Genomic DNA, 22,899 nt, shown 5'->3' on the forward strand with positions numbered 1-22,899 from the left:
AATAGAGCCCTTAATATGTTTTAGTGAGCCATGGTGGTGTTCTAAATATCGTGAAACCCAAAGGAGATAGAGAAAACATCCTCTGGCACTGATGAGCTGGATTCATTGCTCTGAAGTGGATGGCTTTTCAGGAATATCCCAGTTTCTTCTTCTCTGGAAATAGCTGTGCATGCACTATTCATTGACATGAAAGAGGAAAAGGTAAGGAGAGTGGATGGAAAATTGGAAAAGGAAATAAAGAGTGATCTAAGTTGTCAGATGTCAGATTGTCACATAAAAACATAAAAGTCCAAAGTCAAGCATGTATATATAATTTTACACATACAATATTTTTGTCTGCCTTTTATTCAAATGCTGGTCTAGCCCTGCTTTACACTATGTTCTGTTTTATGAAAGTAAAATGTGAAAATCTACTGATAAGCCAAAATAATAAAAACTTTATGGCATGTCAGGGCTATTTTTTATTATTATTATTTTTTAACCTTGATGGCGTTATAATAGTGAACATATGTATCCTTGGCCTTAATCACCTTGTCGAGTTAAAGTGTATATTCAACTTCATTTACATGACATATGATCTAATGCTGGAGAACAACAATACCATTGTAGCGCTAATTGAAAACTGTGAGCTGAGAGCCAGAAGAAACCACTGGTCTGATTGCTGAGGGTCCCAGGGAAAGGGATTTATTCCCACACCTGCAGTTGGTCCATAACACTAACATTGTTACCAACATCTGGGTCTAATCAGCACAGAGGCCTTGATATGCTGCTCCTGTGGCACATAAATTTAGCATTATATTCATTTTAAAGGCCCCCTCTTTCAATTTTTTAAGGACAAGATAGATTCATGGCTCCACAGAGTCTAACAAAGTAGAAACCACAAACAGAGTAAGTTACTGCCAGGTTTCTTAGACCATACCTACCTAGTATATGCCACTTAAATAATGGAATTTTATGCTCAGTTCTGATTTTCAAAAATGCATCTCCCTAGAATGCAAAGTTCAGCTGAAAAACTATGTTTATGGTAAAAAGCAAACACTCTTTGCCAATTTACATATATCAGTTTTTACTGTGACATCTGAGCTATATCAGCCACAGGGATGGCTGCAGAACCAGTGATGGTGCCAGCGGTTCACGGGAAAAAGGGCAGTTCTGCTTGGATTGGTGTCTGACCCCAGGCCTAGGGAGAGGCAGCTGCATCAGCCAATGCCAACCTTGTGGGAGAGGACATCACGATCTTTCCAGATAGTCCCCCAGTTCAGAGCAGGACAGATTGAATTCCCTGAACACAGTTTGGATCACAGTCTTACTTTTACAATCTGTGAAACGCCACTGCAATACTATCTTCCTGTCTGTGGCCTTGTGCATAGGAGAGGCAGCAGGGAGTGCAAGGGGAAATGAAGCTGGTACGTCCATGGAGGCTCATCTGGGCCCACTCCTCTCACACATGATAACCTGGGGTGTTTGTGAGCTGAAAGAGATGATCCCGTGTGCAGAGTGCTGCTTTGGCACGTGAGAAAACTCTTGCAACTCAGCTTTTGTGATTTATGCTTAAAAATGCACCATGTTTTAATTTCTGATTCTGAAAGTAGAGTTGTCTCACAGGCTACTGTGAAGCTAAAACTCCATTCATAAAGGTGATGAAAATATCTAGACCAAATAGAAATTGCCCACAGAGAGAGAGAAAATAAGCCATAGGAATCAAAGCCAGGCTGCCTAGGCCAAAGTGCAAAATTTATTTCTTCATTTGTTGAGGATAACCAGTGATTATTTTTGCTAATGCATCACTTGGCTGTCTCTATAACTATATAGCTAACCGGCTGTTAGCCTTTGTATCTTCATGTGTTTTCCTGGGAAGTCTATACAAACAATGCAACAGACACAGATACCGTTGCAGAAGGTGGGTATTTTTTTTCTGTCGTTTTTCAGTATCTAAAAATTATGAATATAGTTACACACAGAAATTTTGTTGACAGATGCAGAAATTCATGACTTTTGATCCTACCTCTGGTACTGATCTTTTGTAACAGCCAGCAGTTCATTTAGCTGTTGCTTCTCTTACCTACTGTGCCTTTTGAGGATAAATAATGATATTGAGGACTGTTTACCTAAGGGTTCAAGATAGAAAAATGCCTCAGAGGTGTGATGGAGGCTTACGATTGCAACACTGACTAAAGGGTAATTGCATCAGTTGGCTGAAATGTAGGGTCTCATCTTGGTCACTCTACTGTCATGAAGAATGTCCATTTAATGAGAAAATGTGCTTATCGTAACGACACAAAATGTGTGGTTTTGTAAGCTCTGCAGCCTTCTCGATACCAGTAGGATGGTGTAAGAGAGAAGAATTTCCTTTTTATTACTAATAACTCCAGGTGGAGTTTTTAAACCGAGGAGTCATAACTTAAAACCAGAAGATGTCAATGGAGATATTAACACGCTGAAACAGATTCTCAGCCACTATAAATTGAGGTAACACTATTAATTTCAGTAGAACTACATTTCACCCCACTTGAGGAGAAGGTGCGTTATTTATGGTATGACTGCAAAATCTGTCACTCGATTTACCACAGAAATGTGTTCTGGCACTAGCAATTGGTGTTGGTAGTACGCCAGTTTTGCTGGCTTTGAAGGATTTCCAGTAGCCAAAGGGAAATTTTAGCACCCAGCGTTGCCCTACCCCTGTGTTCCATTTCCACGGGTCTGCAGCAAATTTGTCCCGTTTCCCTTCTGTCCGCATCGATCTGTTGTCAGCTCTGCTGCGGTTCGGCACAGTGCGATGACCCTGCACGCCCGGAGCCTGTGGAGCTGCCACGTCTCACCTAATGCAGTCAGCAAGAGCTGCACTCGGGGGGTCAGGAATGGTGTTCAGAGAAGAACTGCAGGGTAGGATTGTTAGAGACGTTCAATTTGTTCCCTTCCTCGTTTTTCTTTTATTTGCTGCTGTGAGAAGGAATGCCTACTGTACCATTTTTTCTGTACTCCTGACCAACTTTGTGACCAGAACAAGAAATCTGAACTTCAATACCTGTGGTCTAACCACAGCTTCCACACACAGGAAAACCTCCCACGCTGACCATGGGAGAGGCACAGGAGGAAGAAATGAGATTGGGGTCTCTCACTGTCTGTGTGAAAGGCTCTCTCTCTGCAGCTGTTTTGGCTTTTAAACTTCCCTGCATCGCTGTGTTATCAAGAGTGCTACTTAAATGAATTAAATGCTAATTATTGTAATAATTGAAGGGTCAATTTTGGTAGGGCTCTCCTCATAAGTTTTTCTTATGGCAGGAGTCTGTCGAAGTTAACAAAAGCAAAAAGGTCAGAGTAATACAATTTGCTGGTGTGGCTTTTTTAATGCAACACCTGAGCCACAAAGAGATATCACATGTCAAACATGGTAAAAATGGCAAAAGCAAGACAACCAAGTCATATAGCTGTATGGACACTATCATAGAGTCCAGATTTTTAGTTCAAATACATCACAGGCAGGTTACTGAAAGAGTATTTTGTCTGACTTCCTTACACATATTCATCATGATGATGCCAGTACAATAGCTGTATTAGAAATTTAAAAAAATATACAGACTATGGAAGAGATTCTCATGTATTTTCATGTATTTCAATCAAAGTTGAATTGATGTGTTACAAGTAGAAAAAAAGGAGTTAAGCCGATGTCATTGGAACTTCCTGATAATTCAGTCATGTTTATTTTCAGGTGTAAATTGCAAAAATATGATCAAATACAGATATGTTGTTATTTTAATCATAATATCTTACTGCATTTCATATAGTTCCTTCTAATGTGGTACCAGCAGACCTAATGGGCTGTTTCTGACTTTTTGCATTTCAAAACACAGCCTGCTAAAAATTATGATATTTCTTTCATCTGGGATCATTTTGCTGAAAAAGACACAACATTCCATATTAACATATATTTGATGTGGAAAGTGACATTGGACACATCACAACAAATGAAATTACTTGACTGTAAAATGCATTCTTAAAATAAAAAAAAAAAATCACAAATAGTATTCTGATATATTCTCAAAGTGACAGGAATCTATAGCTAAGCCCCAGTTCTACAAATTGTAATATGTCTGCTAAGCCAAAAAATATACCCACATGGTGATGATTGTATGTCTGAAGACATTTCCCTGAGGTGTTTTCTAAAAATCATCAATTTTTTTTCATTATCATTAAATTATCAAACCTTTTTTTTTTTTCTCTCTTTATGAATCATTCACAAGCTGAGACTAGTTTCTGTGACTCTGTCTGTTATCCGCAACTGGTACAGAACAGTTAATGTGAAGGAATATCTGACTACATAAGTTCGTAAATTGTGCATTTCAGTTATCCAGTGTGGCTAGGTCTTCAAAAGGAATTGGAATCTGCAGAAATGTTGATAGTTTGTATATATCGTCCTTTGAATTAAGAACCTGCTGCTATCACCTATTTGCCCTTGAAGATCAGAGCCTCTGTTGTGCATGACTCACATGATTCAGCTTCTTAAGCCTCGTGGATGACTGAAACATTTTAAGCATCAAAGTCAGTAAGAAGAAAAAAAACAGTGAAGTTTGAATATCCAAGTAAGGCACCCAAGTCTTGCTAAATTCTGTGATGCTCAAGCACCCAATTTCTCTAGAGTTGAAGATCCTACTTACATTACTGGTTATTGCAGTGGGCCATTCTTAGACTCTTAACATTAGTGCAAAGAAAAGCAAATGACAGAAATTTTAGAAGTAAATGTTAAGAGAGATAAATATGAACCACATTCAAATATTTAAGTACATATTCAGATACAGTTTTTACAGCTATTTACCTACTTCTAAACTTTTCATAAAAGGAACATCTATATCTATGTTCCATCCAGTTTAATGTCCATTCTATTTCAAAAGGTTATAAAATTCTTGAATTGCGTACCATTATTTTATTAATGATAGTGATACTTTTTTCCTGAGTATTCCAACAGGTTTTTTGAATACAGAAAATGACAAATGGTCTTAATTTACAGTGTCGGTCGTCTTCAAAATTCCACGCTTTCAAAACGAGCAGATGATTAAAGGCTGAAAGACCGTAATGAATCAGATCTGCACTGTATGATTTTTGCATTCCTCCGTTAGAATTGTGTATAATGTATAAATGATGGCTGATCTAATATATTGATAGGAACAGAAGAAAGCAAGTATTTCTATGTGATAATAATTCTTAAATGTGTTCTGCAGCACCTCAAAGAGCCCATGCATCAGAACTTTCATTAGGGTGGATTACAGCAAGTGTTGCATGTTCTTATTGCCAGTTTATTACGTAGCAGTTTTATTTACGTCATATGTTTAATTAGTGCGTTAAATCATGGTTTCTAAACATCAATTCACAGCAGGATTCTTCTCTGAAATCTTACCTTCTTTTTTTTTTTTTTTGGCAATGTAACCAATAGCAAAAAGGTTTTGTTCATTTTCCCTTTGTAATGTAAATTCCAATTTTGTTCCTGTAATACTATCCCTTGCCTAGTGCAGCAACTCCCAACTTACAAGAGCACAGAAGGAAGGACCTTTTTTTTCCTTGAATGTGCATATTCCTGGTGGAGCTAAAAAACTTCCATAAATCAATAAAGTAATTGCTGCATAATGACCTATTGTTGGTGAGCGTGCCCAGAATGATGTCATTGGGGGGTAATGGAGCTACTGAATCAAAAAAATGGCAGCTGTTTCCAATTTATTTGAGAGTCAGTTGGACAGAAAATTAAATAAACACATAGGCAAGCAGGACAAGGGCAAGTCCTTGCATTATTCTTATGATAGTTTTAATTCAATCGTAGAAGTCAGCAGGCAGCTGATATTGTGGCCCAGAGTTTCAGTAATTGCCTGTCTCCTATCTCAGTCAGACTGCACATGCTCATTTCATCATTTTAAGCTTTTGTGACTAGGATTAAAAAAAAAAAAGACCAATGAAACAAAGATGAAACTTAGTTCTTTTTTCTCCTGCCCTGCCCCCCACCTTCACAGCATAGCAGGCTATCTAGGAGATGTATTAATAGAGAGGAATTTTCATTTCTTCCTCCATCTGCCTCTATGGGGCCTCTACCCTCCTTTCCCTAGGATATGAAGGAGAGTTTTCCTTTTTTTTAATCACTCACATGTCCTTTGGGAAGCCCCCTAAAGTTTCATATTCGCTGGGGAGAAAAAAAATGCCACCCAGCTTCACACTCTCTTCTCCGCTGTGAATAACAGCTTTGATGTGCTCCTTTGAAGTTACTGGCTCGAGGCTGCATTAGGAAAGCATCAAATGCAGCCTTAGCACTGTACGTGGAAGCTGGTAGCATGTAGTGTTTGCACACTGGACTTGGGGGCACCTGACATGTTCATGGCTGCTGAATGAATGCAGGGGAACACAACAGCAGGTCTCCATCACAGCATACTCTTTTCTTTTGCAGTCCCTATTTCCATTTCCTACTGGCAATACATTGAGAACACATTAGCATCCTTGATATTTCCCAGTTCTTACAGCTTCTCATGACACCCTTACACCTTTTAGGAGCCCTGCTATGGGTCATAGCACTGGAACATCACATCTGACTCCAGTCAGACACAGGGAAAAATTGTATTTAGTTCTGTTTATTACTTCAGGGTGATACAGCTTGAAATCCTACTTCAAATATTGTTGTGTTAAAATAGTCAAAGTTATTTCTTTGGACACTAAAAGAAATTTGGGTCACTGATCAGTTAGTTGACATATGGTAAGAATGAAAATATTTATTCCTTAGTATTTGGACTCTTAATCTGATGATCTTCACGTTTTTTAAACTTGTGGGTTTTTAAAATCTCTCTTCTTTCTTAAATTATAGATGGATTTGTGTGTGCGTGTGTGTGTGTGTGTGTGTTTTCTGTGTCTGCATAACCAGACACAGTGAAGTTGATGTTTGTATCCAAGATGGAGAAATACTTTTCCATATTTGTCATCACAGATCTCTTCAGATCAGACATCTCTTTGATCATTTTAACTGTGTTTTATATGCTTCATAATTTCCTTGCTGAGTACCTTATGTTACATGCTACTTTATAAATCAATAAATAATAGCAATAATTAAAAGAGTGTTCTGTAATAGGGAGCTAGATGAAAAAATAGGTTATTCCATTAACCTTTTACCTCTGGAGACAGGAATTTCAAATTTGTGTAAGGTCACAAGAGCAAATCAGTTGGTCTCTTGCGAACTTTAGTCCACATCACTAACCACTGCATCACTTCTCACAGTCCCTCCTGATTGACAGCTTTAGTCTGGAAGAATAACAGACCTTCTGCAGCTTGTAAGACTGAGATGCAATGGCAATGCCAGCACCTACGCCTACTGTGCCTTGTTCTGCACAGAACCATTTGTGAAAAAAACTCTTCCAAGGCCTGTTACCCCCACATGCAACATGAACAAGTTAATTTAATATTTTATTATCAAATTTGTAACTGGTGAAAGCAGAAAGCAACTTGTGCAAGTGGGAAGCGTTTTTTTTAAATTCCTATCCCATAAAGTAGCTTGCAGAAAATACAAAAGAAAATTAAGAGGGAGTTGATGGTAGTGTGTCATTGTATACTCAAGTGTAGGCAACATATGTGTTAGTGAAGAGCTGTCGATTCCATCAAATATCTCACTGATTACACAAACTAAAAAACAGACCCTCAGATTACTATTACTCTCGTCTCCTTCACTTCCACTTCTGTCTTTCTCCATCAGTTATTGATACAACTCTGCTATCTATACTCTGAAGAGGTCTGAATGGTCAAATGAGTTGTGAATTAAATACTGAATGTTCACCATAAGATAGTGTCACAGTACAATGGCGTTTTTTGTGGTGAATTACTCTGAGACCATGAAGGCCAATTATTAAGTGGAATCTTATTTTTAAGATGGAAACTCATCTTAGAAATCAGAGGTAGCACAAATTTTGGGAGAATGGATTTTATGCTAAAAAAAAAATCTACATTTATACCATCTACTATCTTGTTTTACACAAAAAGAATAGAAAACATGATTTTTCCATCATTTATGTATTTTGAAAGCAAAAAGGACTTGAATTATATTTTTTCATTACAAATAGAAGAGCCCTAAACATTCTAAGGATGCTACAATTCTAATTTTTGATCAAGACACTTCAGCCATACTTACTTTGAACAGTCCTTTCTGCCAGCTCTCATTCTTTCTTGTATTTCTCAACTCTGTGCACTAAAATACGTTGGATTCCTGTTCTGTGTTGTAGGTGAGACTACTTTGGTTGAATAAATGTTTTTCTGGCAGTTATTCATTAAAATGATATTTTCATTAACTTGGACCTCTTCAACTATATGTGTGAGCCATTACACATGATGCATCCTGAGCTTTAAAAATGTGTACACAATTTCTTTTTCCTGAATTATCTGGGGTTTTTACTGATTTTATGTGAGTTTAGCATCACCTTTTCTTACTGAGGAGTGCTTTAATAAATGCAATAGGTAAAAATACTCATGGAGGTCTGTAAAACACTGATATTCAAACAACTACTTTTCTCCTTCTGTCTGAATATCTGATATTAATTTCCCAAAAACAAGGGCCAAGGTCAAGTCTAATTAGAATTGCTGCACATATCTGCAGGTCATAAAAAATGTGAGATAGAGTTTTTTTAGTTGACACTTGCAAAAGACTCACCAGGGTGGACTGAACGTTTTAATCTATGCTGTTCCTGTTGCCAGGATCTCATAGACTATTTCACAGCTAATTCTTGATTAATACTGGTATGTTCTTCACTGCAAACTATTTTGTATCTAAACAGGCTTGTGCTTTGGTTTGAAAGTAGAAAATTAATGAAATCTTATCAGTACAATACCTTCAGTGACTTAATCTCTTCCTCCTTCCTATAGCTTCTATTTTGGAAATATGACAGTGACCCTAGGAGGCCTTCCAAGGATGTTGTTTGATGTTTTATGTTGTTGACCATCCTAATGATAACCTTAGCAGACACCAATCTTAGTAGACTCAGTTAAAAAAAAATGAACTCTATCTGTTTCAATTCTCAGCACTGAAACATCTGGAATAAGGATAAAAAGATGTTTACGATAGGAGTGGAATCTCAGTGTATTGTGGGAGGTTTGAGTGAGAGCTGAAAAAGACATGGAAGGATTCTGAGATTCAAACACAAAATTTGATAGAAAGTGTGACTATGAAGCTTACCTGTTATACATCCACAAAAAGATATTTTCCTAAGAAACCATTCTCAGCTTGCAGAAATTAAGTTTTCTCATGATGTTATACAGTACAGTTTATATGATATGAGCATCTCTTACAGATGATAGACTTTTCCAGAATAAAAATTTGCATCACTTCTTAAGATGGATGGATACTAGATTTCTGAGATTTCTCTGGAAAATGACTTAATAAGAATACGTTTTTTTCTGCAGTTTTTGTGTTGTCCTGTGTTTTAAGATTAGCATTGCTGCAGAGGGATGCATCTGCCACTTTACTTCAGAAGTCAAATTTCTTTCATATACTTGCAGGTCATGCTTTTGAAGGCTGAGACCAAACCATTAAATAGGTGTTAAAAGCCAACCAAAGGTGACAGGAGTCAGCTGAAGGTGACAGGAGAAGAGACTTGGCATAGATTATCATGTGGATGAGGTAGGCAGCTCTTCCTTCTTCCTGGTGAAATTAAGGAGAAATCATTTTCAAATTCAGTTACAACACTGAAGTTACTGACAGTAAACCTACCTAGAGAGAGGTGATGCAAGAGTCTCCCAGGGGTTGGTCTCAAGCCTTCACACTCCTCAGCCTGACTGAATGTCTTCCTGGATACCTGACCTTCAGGCTTATTTTCTGTGGCTTCAGAACCTGTGGTGGATGGGGGAACAAAAGCCTTCAGTAAAGACTTTATTTTGTAGCTCTTCACAGTACTTTCTGAGGCAGAGTGGCTCCAGTCTAGGGTAGATCCAGCTCTGTTTTCTGCCGCCTATTGTTACGTCTTAAGGATGACAGGAAATGACTAGTAACTTCTTTAATTTCTGTATTTTGTGCAGAAGTGGAAACTGGAAATGGACCAGTAAGCAAAAAGAATCTACTTGTTGTGATTACCTTTCAGAGAGCACGTCTGAAGCACAAGCTGTTACCCATTAGTGATGAAGATAGTTCTTTGCTGGCTGTTAGGCACATGGGTGTATGGTGGGCAGCTGTAATATTTTTCAGTATTTTTCAGTACTTTTAAAGACTCATTATATTACCAAGGCAGATCTAGTGAAACTCAGCAGACTTCTCTGTACATAAGCTTTATTTACTGCAGTTTATCTATGAACTCTTCTTTTTGCCATAGCTGCTTATTTTCTTTCCAGGTTAAAAATATGTACATTTAAACCAAAGTTTCTCTTTAGTTTAAAATTATAAATCCTGCATGTGAGATTTCCCATTTGTTTGTCAGCCTTGCCAACATTTTGCTGAAGAACTTGTGAAAAGTGAGTGCTGTTTTGCATAAAGACAAGCCTACTTATGTGGAGTGAATCCTCAACCAAAGCTGCTCAGGAAACCTTTTAACAGTAGCTTGATTTCTATCTGAACCTGAAACTGCAAGAAACTGTGTCTCAGGATGCAGTTATGGTGAGGTCACAATGGGCTGCTAAAAAGACTCTTTTAAAATACCAGTACAGAAAAGGCTTCTCAACATCATCAGCTTCTATGACACTACTGGAAACTGGAAGAAAAGGCACAGATATACTTTGACAGACCAGTGCTGGTGCTGGGGATCTTGCCCTTTTTCTCTCATTAGTTCTTCCTGCAGTTCCGTTTAGGGCCTCTGCCTTTCAGTCCTTACACTAACCCTGGAGCAGAAGTGGCAGTGAGGTGACTGGGACCTTTTTCTGCTGTGTCCTCCTCACTTGGTTTGAGATGTCCATGTACCAGCATAAATGCTATCCATTGTGCTTTCTTGTGCCTACAGCTGCCCCATGGCAAGTACAAACAGCTTTTCTCTGCTCCAGCACAGTCAGGAACGTGAGATATCATCACTGTTGGCTGGAGAGGGGGAATGGGAAGTGTCTCCCTCAGGTCTTTTTCTCTTCTCCTCTTTCTTGGAGAAGAAAGGCTCAGCAGGTAGTTCTCTGCCAATCCCCAGGAAGAACTAGATGAGAGGAGAAAGCAGAGCAGCACACGGGAATATTTTTATAGTTATGGTAGTTTTGCAGCTAATGTGGTTGGACATGCCTTCACATCACATACGCTCAGTTTATTGGTTGTTAGCATTGATAAGATGGAGAAAAGTCACCAGAGACCACCCTCAGTATCAGTCAAAATCTCGAAACTCTCATATACACCAAGGAGACAGACAAATTGAGATGAGGTACAGGGTAACATGAAGGAATCACAGAATCATATAGAATCAGAGAAAGGTTAAGGTTGGAAGGGGTCTCAAGCTCCTTGACCAAGCGGGGTGACCTAGAGTTAGTCGCCCAGGATGACGCCCAGTCAAGTTTTGAATATCTCCTGGAACAGAGACTCCACAACCTCCTGAAGCAACCTGTGCCAGTGCTCAGTCACCCTCAGTCACACTAAACTAGTTAAAAAAGAATCTGGAACCATCTCTCCTTTTTCACGCCCCTAGGGAACCAAAATGCCATAGCCATAGCATCACCAGGGGTATTGGGAAAGGCTGCTTGGGAAAAAGTGGGCTGAGCCAAAGTCTGCTGCTAATGTCAAGGAGCCAAGGATCTAAAGATTTTATAAGGACCTCAGAGAAAACATCAAGCCTCTAGAACCCTTATCCTGACTGAAAGACTTGAGGCATCTGAGTTTCTGACTGGTCCCTGAGCCGGGGACTGGTGAGGAGTGTCTGGATAGCTTTCTGCACCTTAGTACCTTTTTCCTTCAGGTATATATGTGTCTGGAGAAACAGCTTCCCAGTCATCTCTGGAAAGCCTGGCAAGCAAACATTTAGCACAGTAATTGCATGCAGCTAGGAGGTAATTGGAGTAGAAATGGGACCCATTCACTGGTTCTAGCAGATGTTTCCTGTAGGTCTTCAGTTTAGGATTTTTCATTTCCTTTCTTGCTCTGTGCTTTCTTTCACTGAGGATTACAGCATCTCTTCCATTACTGTAAGGAGGTTATACCTATAAAATTTACTAAGCAAATACAGACCTGGAAGCAAGATGTAGCCAAGGAGTGTTTCAAACACTGATACCAAATTATCTTTACAGATAACTATGATGAACTCGAGTACGCCATTTAAAGCCTTTAGTTATGTGTTAAAAATAGTGAAAAAACATTTTAAGTCTAATACTCTGTGTAATCACCCCACATATGATACATCATCCTGAAGTTTCAAAAACTCTTTGGTTGAAAATTTAACAGCTCTGCTTAAGAAATGCTAAACAGTAAATACTCTTTCCAGAAATACCATCCACTGTAAACCTATCAGACTATTACTTAGCTATTAACCTTTCCCGATGAAATTGTAATAGTGCTGTTTAAAAGAATGCTGAATATCAGAAACATTTCGCTAATACATAACAGATGGATACCATATCCAGAAATATTTGTACTGTAAACCAAGGCGCTTAGCAGTTTTACACTGAGAGGTCAGAGATGGGCAGGAAACAGTTTTCCCATCCCACAAGAATTTTGAGTTTTCATATTTTCCTACTCTGATGAATATACAGAATATTAAAGAACTTGGAGTTTCTCATAATAGAGTAAAAAAGGATTAATTTTTCAAAGTTTTCATTTGTCTGCTTTTTATCCCAAGCATATTACATACATCTAACTTACCCTCCATGCTGGTTACATATTGGCTATTTAACATAGCTTTCTTGGGTTCAAACATCCTGCCCTGAGAGGGTTTCAGATTCAACAGTCAATAGATTTTCTTTTCCATCTCTGTCTCCTAGTAGGTTAAAAGAGTAAGAGAAAGTGTTAGAGCAAAACTGTGACCTAACTGAAATACAGATTCCATATGTCACATACCTTTTATAACTCTCCATATGTGAGAATAACTGATTTTTCCACCCTGTTTACATGGCTGAATTCACTGTTGGAATTGATCCTGGGTGTAACCTTTATTTTTAAAAAAATGAAGTTTGGGAAAAGTTAAAGTTGCTGATTTCCAACTAGTTATAAGTATGGGGAGAGGGGCACTTTCATTTGGAAAATCTTTGTAAAGATGTGCTTTTCTTCATCTGTTATAACAGTTATACCTGTGGCTTTAGCTGGCAATCATGTTTCTATAAAAGGATGGAATATGTTTCCAAACAATGTCTTAGTTCAAAATAGTTGGGCACTTCTTGTGAAATGTAACTACAGCTGAAAAAAAGTACACTGTGTCTTCCATTTAAGAACTGCTAAAAGATTATGTCATTGAGCCTGATGATTTGGATGTAACAGGAAACAAACTATTATCATGTGTATATCTGTAATATGAGAAAGGAGCACATTTTATGATTTATTTTTAATAACTATGAAGAAATATGTTTTCAAAAAATGTTGATTTGGTGTGATGGAAGCAGAAACTTTATGTTTAAAAAATGTTTCATCCTTCTATTATGAGAATCTGATGTAGCCAAGATGTTGTAGCAGTCATTTTCTACCACTGGCAGTTCGTACAAAGTATCTTTCCTAATTGATAAATACATGTAAGAGTAATGCTTTGCCTTGAAATTTCAGGGTTTTTTTAGTAAGTTATCATGACAATTTCCTCTCCATATTTATAAACAGGGCTTTTAATTAATTAAAGTATGATTTAATGTAATTTCTGGTTCTTTTAAAAGAAGAATCATGTCTCTTCTGAGCCTGTTCTTCACAAGATATGAGTTCTACTTTGTGAACACTGAAACGATGAAGGTTTGACTTCTATAGTACCTTCTATATTTTGATAAAAAATTCACTAGATAAAACAAGGTGGTCTATATTATTTGGACAATCTAGTTTTCATCAATAAACCTAAAATATACTAGTGCATATTAACCAATATTACATTTTTTTTTCTGTAACCAGCTTGCTTCTTTTAAGTATTTACTCCCTGTGCTGTTAATTAGTTGTAGGGATGAAATCTGATTAACATTGTTCTGTAAACATTTTGTTTTCTACCTTCTTTTAAAAATATGATTCTTTTTTTTAGTGACAAGAAATATTGAAAATTACTATAGAGGTTGTTCAACACTTTAAGCTAAGAGCAACCCTGGATACGTTCTCTCAAAAGCTGAAATATTTTTTAGGTTTTTTTTTTTTTTAATATATATAAATTTGCAGTTCCTCCTGTTCTTGAAATTTGTAATTTCTTTGAACTAGCAAACCCAAGAAATATTACACATGAAGTTTTTTAAAAGCAGGATTGGGGGTTTTTTTTGTCTAGGGAAAAACAATCTTTAGAGACAGTACTTCCTCCTCACCATGGTGCAACATGGAGAATTTATTCAAAATTCCTTCTGATGGTATTTCAAATTAAATTTAAAGGTGACTTTTTTTTCCTCTGATTGTCTCACCTCAGTAAGGACTATTCTACATGATCATCCTACTGCAAAAATCAGTGGTACAATTTTAAAGCTGAAAGGCTATTCCATAATAGGTTTTGTTTGGATTTTTTAATTGCTATTTTAAATTTTGTTAAGAGATGCATGCTCTTATTTCATAACAGAAGTATTCCTGTCAGAAATACTTAATTTGTTTTGATGTACTTTAATCAGTTTTGCTCCCAGTGGATACAATACCTGTGACCACAAGAAACGGTGGTACAGGGTTGCTTGTTCACAGCAGCAGACAAGAAATATTCCTTGAGGCTGTATGCACATAGTGACTTGCTCTGGGATTACCATGACTTGGAAAACTTCTTACCTGTCATTAAGATGGTGCCTGACTTGTTAAACTAACAATTAGATGTTCTGGATGAGGGAAGATCTCATTTTGTTTTGTCATTGCTTATGATCTCTTCCTCTAATTTTTGGGTGGGATATTTGTGTGTACGTGGGAACTGTGCCAGTTATACAAAAGCCTCAGTGGTCAGTTTTGCTAGCAAACTGTGGATGTATTGTCTGCAGCTCCACAAAATTTAAGTCCTGTGACTTTTTGGTCTTATGCCTTACCTAGTGCAACATCTTAAATACTGTGCCTTGACAGGAATAACACTGTGTTATTATTATTTTGCCCACTTTGCTGTACCCAAGTGTGTTCACTTCTAACACACACAGTCTCTTCAGGAGCGAGCTCCTCAGACCTCCAGGCTGCCTGCCCCACCCCTCACCTCACCAGGTGAGCAGTTGCCTCATCTCCCATTCTTCTCTCCCCAGAGCTCACCCTTTCCTCTTTTTCCACAGGAGCCTTTTTAAACTCTCTACCTCTTCGTTTCCAGCGTGGGGAGAATGGTCCATGATGGCTGAAGTAGACAAAGGAGAGAAATGATGTATGTATGATTGTGCCATCAATTTTTTTTTAGGATATTCTTTGTCTGTAGCTGATTTTGTTTATTCCTTCCCTGATTTTCTCCCCTAGCTTTCTGTTAAGATACAAGTATACATTTATACAGGGAAGTTTTACAATTATTTTCCCTACTTCCGTAGAAAAACATTAACAAAATGTTAACGCAGCATGATCCACAAAATTGCCAGCAGTTGCAGGCTTTTAATCTGATGTTGTAACAGATATTGGTCCTGCCAATTCCAGCTAATTTTCACTTTGCACGTTTCCAGTATTTATGAGCACAAGGAATGCTGTGCCATGCCTTTTTAACTCAATGGATAAGGCCCTGCGCTAAATCCATACTGGAACACGTATCCATGTACTGTATAATAATTGAGTTGCTGAGAGGGTTTTTGGCTGTTCCTGCCTACCTAGTTACCTACGTCTGGATGGTAGCCTAAGAAGGTCTCAAATTGTTGAATGTGGGTCACTTTCAAGGCAAGTTTTCTTTGTGAAGAAGCACACAATCTCTCTGAAGCAGCATGGATTGCTAATTCCTTTTTTTTTTCCTTTCCTGTACGTATATCGTTTCCCTCTCATGCTTGCGAGTGCGTACACACAGAGACACCGTAAGCTTTTTATAGTTAATAGGCCCCTTGGCATTTTTAAGCCTTAGTCTTGACTAGACTAATTTGTTTTATTCTGCTTTCCTTCTGTTGCAGTTTGGTAAGCATTTGAGTTAAAGTGAAGTTCCTTGTGATCATTCTGCATGAAGGGCATCACAGAATGATTGAATGAATATAGCCCTCCCTGCTATGTTCTCCTCTTCATTGGTATTTAAAAGGAAGAGGGATGGAGAGCTTTGTAGATGCTATATAGACTACACAATTTTTGTTGTGAAGTCTTTCTACTATTCCTGTACTTACAGCATTAACAAACTAGAGAGAAACCTCTCCAAAAGTAGAGGCAGTATTCTTAATGCTTTTTCTTGGGACCTGTAGTGGGTCACTATAATCTGAAGGAGAGTGCAAAGACAAATGGCAGCCAGTCAAGTCTTCCCATAGCTCCCTATCCTATAAGAGGCTGAGCAAGCCTGGATTCACAGTGTAATGTGGGCAGCAAGAAGAATAAGCAAGTGGTCTCTTGGCAAGTAACCCAGAGGACATAAGGAGGTGTTAACATGACAGCAATACATGAGATCTCATCTGAAAGAATGTGTACAAATGAGCCCAACCACATTCAAGAAAGGGGAACTCAAAGCAAAGGCAGGTTCAAAGAAGGCTCAGCAGAAGAAGAAGAAGCAGTGAACTTATATTTTGATAAGATACTAAAAACAACATGGCTTTTTTAACCCAGCAAAGGAGTATCTAGAAACATATCTGAGAGGCTTATGCCAGAAAGGGAGAAGAGATAGCTGAACTCAGTATCAAAATAAAATATAGAATGTATTTTACCAGTCACAAAAACTGCAGAAAGTTCGAAGACAAAAGGAAGTCTTCAAACATTAAATTACTGAGGTTTTTAAGAGCATCTCCAGAAATATATTGGGAATAAAAGTGGAACTGCTTTAAAAGCAAAGTTCAGTCAATCTCTGTATAAGAGTTGATGTGATATTATTGTTTATGATATTTGGATGGTTGTCTGGCCTTGATGACTCAAGAGGTCCCTTCCAGTCTTACATTAATGGACACATACAAGAAATATATTTCATAGAACAATAGTCTCAGTTGGAGAAATAGAATAAATGGAACTTTCACATTTATTGATAAATTTTACCATTTTTATCCATAAGATATTGCACTGTTAGAATTATGGTCTGAATATTATTAACTCTGATTTGAAATTACGACAAAACCACTTATGATTAAGTGAGCATCTCTGGACTTCTTTTGGCATCTGTCATACTGTTGTAGGTGCTTATCTCACCTGAGCTCATAAATGAAGTGATTTTGTGTGAACCTCGAAGGTCGGTAATGGACATAGAGAATTGCCAAGTAAATCTTTGACCTGCCTTCTGAATCAGTAATAAGCAAATCTTTTGCCAAACAAATTATATCAATGGATCTGAAACTGCCAAGAAAGTACATTTCCAGGTAAAACAGAAAATGTACTTCTGTTTTTTTATGATTATTAAAAATCATGGTATGCTTGGACATCCTGTGAACCTAACCAGAGTTTGTCATAGGAAATACTATTCTGTATATGTTGCTGTAGTTTCAACTGTAAGGCATTTCTCCTTGTTCTTCTCCTAAGCCAATGGCTCTGAAGTTTTTGGACCAGTGAACTACCTCTCAGGCTTTGTAATGCCTCAAGCTCTTGCTTGTATTAAACATACTTTTCAGTTTTAAAATACCACTGGAGTGACTATGGGTTTGTACAAGTCTTGTACACTCGTCAGGCATTAAGAATATGTTTTTGGTATAAGAGTATGTATAATTTTTGTTACTTGTTCTCTTATTTTCATAACTGTGATCATTTATTACTATTACAATTGTTTCTTCTCTTAATTATTACACCATGAGGTTAAGGGGCATCTTTGGGATTGCTCACAAATATGGTCTGCTTTGTCTACGGTCTTTCCTACCTTGGTAAGCAGGGCCATTGTTATGGCTTAGCACTGTTTGTGTTCTCAATCAGGCTGAATATAACTGTGTAAAGAAGAGTAAGGCATAGTTTGGTCCTCAGACCTTTAATAAGCTGAAAGAGTATGGAAAGTTTCTGGTGTTAGTGAACCAAGTCTATGCAAATAAAGACTACTTAGTGCCTATTTTTAAATTGTCTTTTCATGCCTGCTTGAATCAGGCTTTGCCAAATACACGACTGTTAGAAATATTAGGCTATTGTAATACCAGAGGCTGTGGTCAGACGTGAAATTTATTTTCTCTCACCACAGGCAAAGTACTTTTGTATGATACATGCACGTATTTTCCCTGCCACAAAGGGTGAGGCCAAATCCTTTTCTGGCATATTTAATTACCTCAATTAGGTAGGTTTTGTGTGGTCCTCACTATGTAGGTATGGTCATATACCAGTCTGTCAATCCCGTTTACGTGTAGCTGCAGACCATAGCGCTTGTAGTACACTTAATTCTGTTATTAAGCAACATGTGCCACTACTTTTATCACTGATATTTCAGGCTGCTTCATGCATTTGATAGATTTACTCATCTTTATGCCTTTCCTTTTACTTAGCACAATTCTTGCAACAAAATACTAATATATGTGCAGGAATCCACTCAGGAAGTGTTTTTTTGAACCTGGAGATGAGTCTGTGCCTGTTCAGGCTCCAAGTAACATGAAGGGATCCCTTAGGACAATGGATGTTGCATAAATACAAGATATTAATGCAGTACCAAGATTTGTCAAATTTCTGTTTCTAATACTGATGATAGTTTAAAAATGAAAGTGTAGTATTATATAATAAATCTAACTCTTATTTCCTAATCATTGCATTGATTTGAAGGACACACATTTTGCAGTGAGCATTTCTGTATTAAAGTAAAAACAGTGCTGACTGAGAAGAGCCTAGTTCCAGAAAGATAATCATGGACCACCCAGGCATAGTTTTTACAAGGCCCAATTTACTAAGGAATTCCAGAATGTTATCTCCTGAGGTTATCAAAGAAGAAATTAGTTTCTAGGCACTAGGAGGCTGTTAAGCTATAACTTGAAAATAAAAAAAGAGAAGAAAGGAGGGTAAATTAATATTATTATATTTAAACTATGATTCTCCATTGCCTTTGCCAAAATCTTTTATAGAAAGTGTAGCGTTACAAATAAAAATGCAGTCAGAAGAAAAAGCCACACTACCATGAGTACACCCATATGGCATGTTGAAGTATAGGCAAATATATAGATCTTACTGAAAAAAAAACCAACCCAAACCACAGAAGCTGAATGATATAAGAGGCAAAGCTTATTCTCCTGTAAGGATATATACTGAGAAACAACTATCCAAACAATGATGCTGCTGCAGATGTTTATGAGTTAATTGGTAGTCATGATTGCACAAATGCTACTTACGGAGTAAGGACGGAAGTGGCCTTTTAAACTTGCATGACACTGAAGCAGAGAAGCAGGCAGTGCAGGAGAACAGACAGGATTTCTTGCTGCTGCCTTCTACTTGGAGTAGAGGCTTCTCTTGCAAAATTTGGTGAGCTTTCATGCTGCAATAATGCTGACAAAGAGCCAGAGTATTTATTATTTTTGTTTGCAGCTGATTTGGAGTTTTTTTACTTGTTTATTTATAAATAAGTGTCCATACATTTATGAATACCCACCCAGCCCAGCCTGTTCCCAGCGGGCTGAAGAACAGCTTGCCTGTGCCTAGTTTGCAGTAATTCAGACCCTTCCAACCCTGTCAAGCATTCGACAGTTTTCCCTGGAACTGCTTTCTTCCATGCAGGGTGTCCCCGACATGTTTCAAGCTATATCGCAGCCTGACAAGTAGCTGGTTCAGAAAACAATCTTTTGGACTTCATGGTGGAAGGTTGGTTGATTTTAGGTTGATTCAGGATTTGTTTATTTGGTTTTGGTTTCTTTGTTTGTTTCGTTTGGGTTTTTTTTTGTTCTCTGATGCTTCAGCAACTGGTCAGGCTTATCCAAAAAACTTCCCTTTGAGGTATAGTCTTTTCCTGGAAAATGTGCACTCTACAGGTATGATGCTGAAAAAAATATGAATTGCAGAAAGCAAGGAGTTCTCTTAGAAACTCTTTGACAGCTTTATCTACAGCTGGCACTAGTGTCCCAGCTAGTACATATGGTCCTCTACTGTCACAAGAGCTGGGACTGCTGATGCAGTTATAGTAGCCTATAAGCACCTATATCCAATAAAATAAAATAAAATAGTGATCATAGAGTATCATCCATTAAGTTTTGCAAGGCACACTTCCTTAAAACACCAACACCAAATGAAAAAATTGCAATGCAAGGCAAAAAACTCATTTCCCAAACCAGACTATACCTCTTCAGTCACCATTCAGTTTAAAACATTCATTACAGAGAATACAGCCAGCTCTACAAGAGTGCGCACAGAACACACTCCTCACTGCAATAGCCTCCAACAAGGTTTTATTACTGTCCTGTGTGGAGTTAAAAAAGGGAAAAGGAAAAGAAAAAAAATATTCCACAGCAACAAACCTACAGAACATAGGGATCAGTCTCATTAAGGAAGAAAAGATAACTTTATGAAATATATTTACAGAAAAAGAAGGCGAGAAAAGGAAGAAAAGAGTACTGTACCAACTCCACTAGGGAAATAAAAGAGACGACCAGCCTTATACCAACAGAAAGAGGCATAGAATTACTAGAAAAACAACTATAAAGACATCGTAAATCAAACAGCATAGAGTTTAGAACATCAAAAACGCAGAAATTTTCATCTATTATTAATTATGATAAAAAATTCTATCTCAGAATATTTTACACAGCAGCTGTTGCCAAGAAAATCTACATCTTCTTGAGCTGAGAAACTTTAAAATCAGAAGCAAATCTTTGCGTAGCCAGCAGAGATAGCATAGATATTAGCACAGTATTTCAATGTCTCCTTGTCATTTTCCAGTCAATTAAAAATAAAAATATGAAATACAAAATGTATTTTAATTTTATTTTGATCTTATTTAAATAGTTAACTGAGCCCCAATATCCAGCTCTCTATTTAGTGTGTGTGTGCACATGTTATGAAAATCCAGTGATCTCTCTTAAATTGAGTTATGGCTGCTTATCCATGTGGATTAGTAGCTCTAAAAAGTAATTTACTTGTGTTATTTTTAGCTTGTAGTAATTTTGATGAGGTTGAGAACCATTTTTGAAGATGGTGTCAAAGTTAGGATACACCAGATTTGTTCCCTTCTGAAGCCTGTTAGCACCAACTCTAGAAGCTAACGTACAGTGATAAAATTGCTATTGTTACCTTCCTATTAGTGTGTGTGTTTATTTTCATATATTTTAAGCAGCTGCTTCAGGACTTGAGCCCATAAGTACAGATGCTTGCCTACATTTTCCTGAGAGGAATTTGACTGGGGATGGGATTGCATTTTGTACAACTTGAGACTTTGGCCTCTCTAATCCTCCACATCTCTTCACAGGTTTTGTCTTCTGTTAGTTTGGATTGCAAGTTCCTCAGGGTGGGTAGCACGTCAATGTTTGTGTGCTATAGGTATTGACAATACTCATGTGAATGGAATGGACTAGAATAGACTAGATTGGACTAGACTAGACTAGATTAGACTAGAATATTTCAGTTGGAAGGAATCTACAACAATTTTCTAGTCCAATTGCCTGAATAATTCAGTGCTGACAAAGCTAAAGTATGTTAAGGGCATTGTCCAAATGCCTCTTAAACACTGACAGGCTTGAGGCATTGACTGTATTCCCTGTTCCTTCTCAAACCAAGCTGAAAATAGCTGCAATTATGATATATAGAGATACAGTTGAAATGTCCATTTTACTCTGTCCCTGTATTTCAGTATGGACTAAAAGGATCGCTTTTAATAGTAGGAGATATTCTGGCTTCTGTATGAATTCAGTGCCTGGCCTCTTGTCAGGGATTCGTTTACAGCCATTTAAGTGGCAAATTACGGTTCTTGAAAATTAATTAGTTCTTGTTTGTCTAGATAAATGATAAAGCACATAAAATTATTTGAAACTAGCTTGATAGAACAGAATGCTCCATTTGATGGGTGGGAGGAGAATTTTCAGGGGAAATACAAGTTACAGGAAACAGCAATAGCCAAGTCAACTCTCATGGTTAGTATTTGTCAACAGTGTAACACATTTGCATCAGTCACGGAAGTCATCGAAGCTGTTCACTTGGAAGAATTGCAGTCTCTTGTTCTTGAAGCAGCAGCAAAATGACAACCTATAAAATGCCTGCAAAGAGTTGAAAAGAAACATTTCAGGCACTGCCTGGAAAAAGTGTGACTAAGGCTGTGAGAATAATTGGTTTTTTTTTTCAGCTAGAGTGCCGAACCTAAAAAAGAGGGAGAAAAAATAAGTTAGAGTCAAACCAAATGGAACTTCATTTTTTGTTTTTCTTGCCAAAATGGAAATCTGAAAACATTTATTTAGTGTAAAATGCAAACATACATTCCATTTATTCCAAAACAAAATGTTCATTTTGAAGCATGAGGAGGAAAAGTAAAGGAAATAAAGGACTGGGATTTGCCAGGTTTTCAGAGGTGGCAGAGCTTTTTACCTAGCAGCTGGTGTAGGGGATGTTATATATATATATGGCTGTTATTTGAGAAGTGACCCCCGGCTCATTAGGTGACCTTAACACAGGGACAGAAAGCACAGGCTTTTGCATGGGTAAAAAACTCTTCCCTAGATATTTTTTTGCCCACAACACAGTAGACATAAAGTAAGTATCCCTCCACACCTGCTGTGAACCTCCACATAGTGGGAGTACTTATGCTTCACCTGGCTACCAGCTCTTGTGAAAGCAGGTTTGTTGCGTGCCCTGTGTATTCAGCTCCTTCATTTCCTTTTGTCTTGGGGACTGCAAGGATCAGGATGTTGAAC

The sequence above is a fragment of the Colius striatus genome, chromosome 1 (assembly GCF_028858725.1).
Source record: "Colius striatus isolate bColStr4 chromosome 1, bColStr4.1.hap1, whole genome shotgun sequence".
Taxonomy (NCBI): domain Eukaryota; kingdom Metazoa; phylum Chordata; class Aves; order Coliiformes; family Coliidae; genus Colius; species Colius striatus.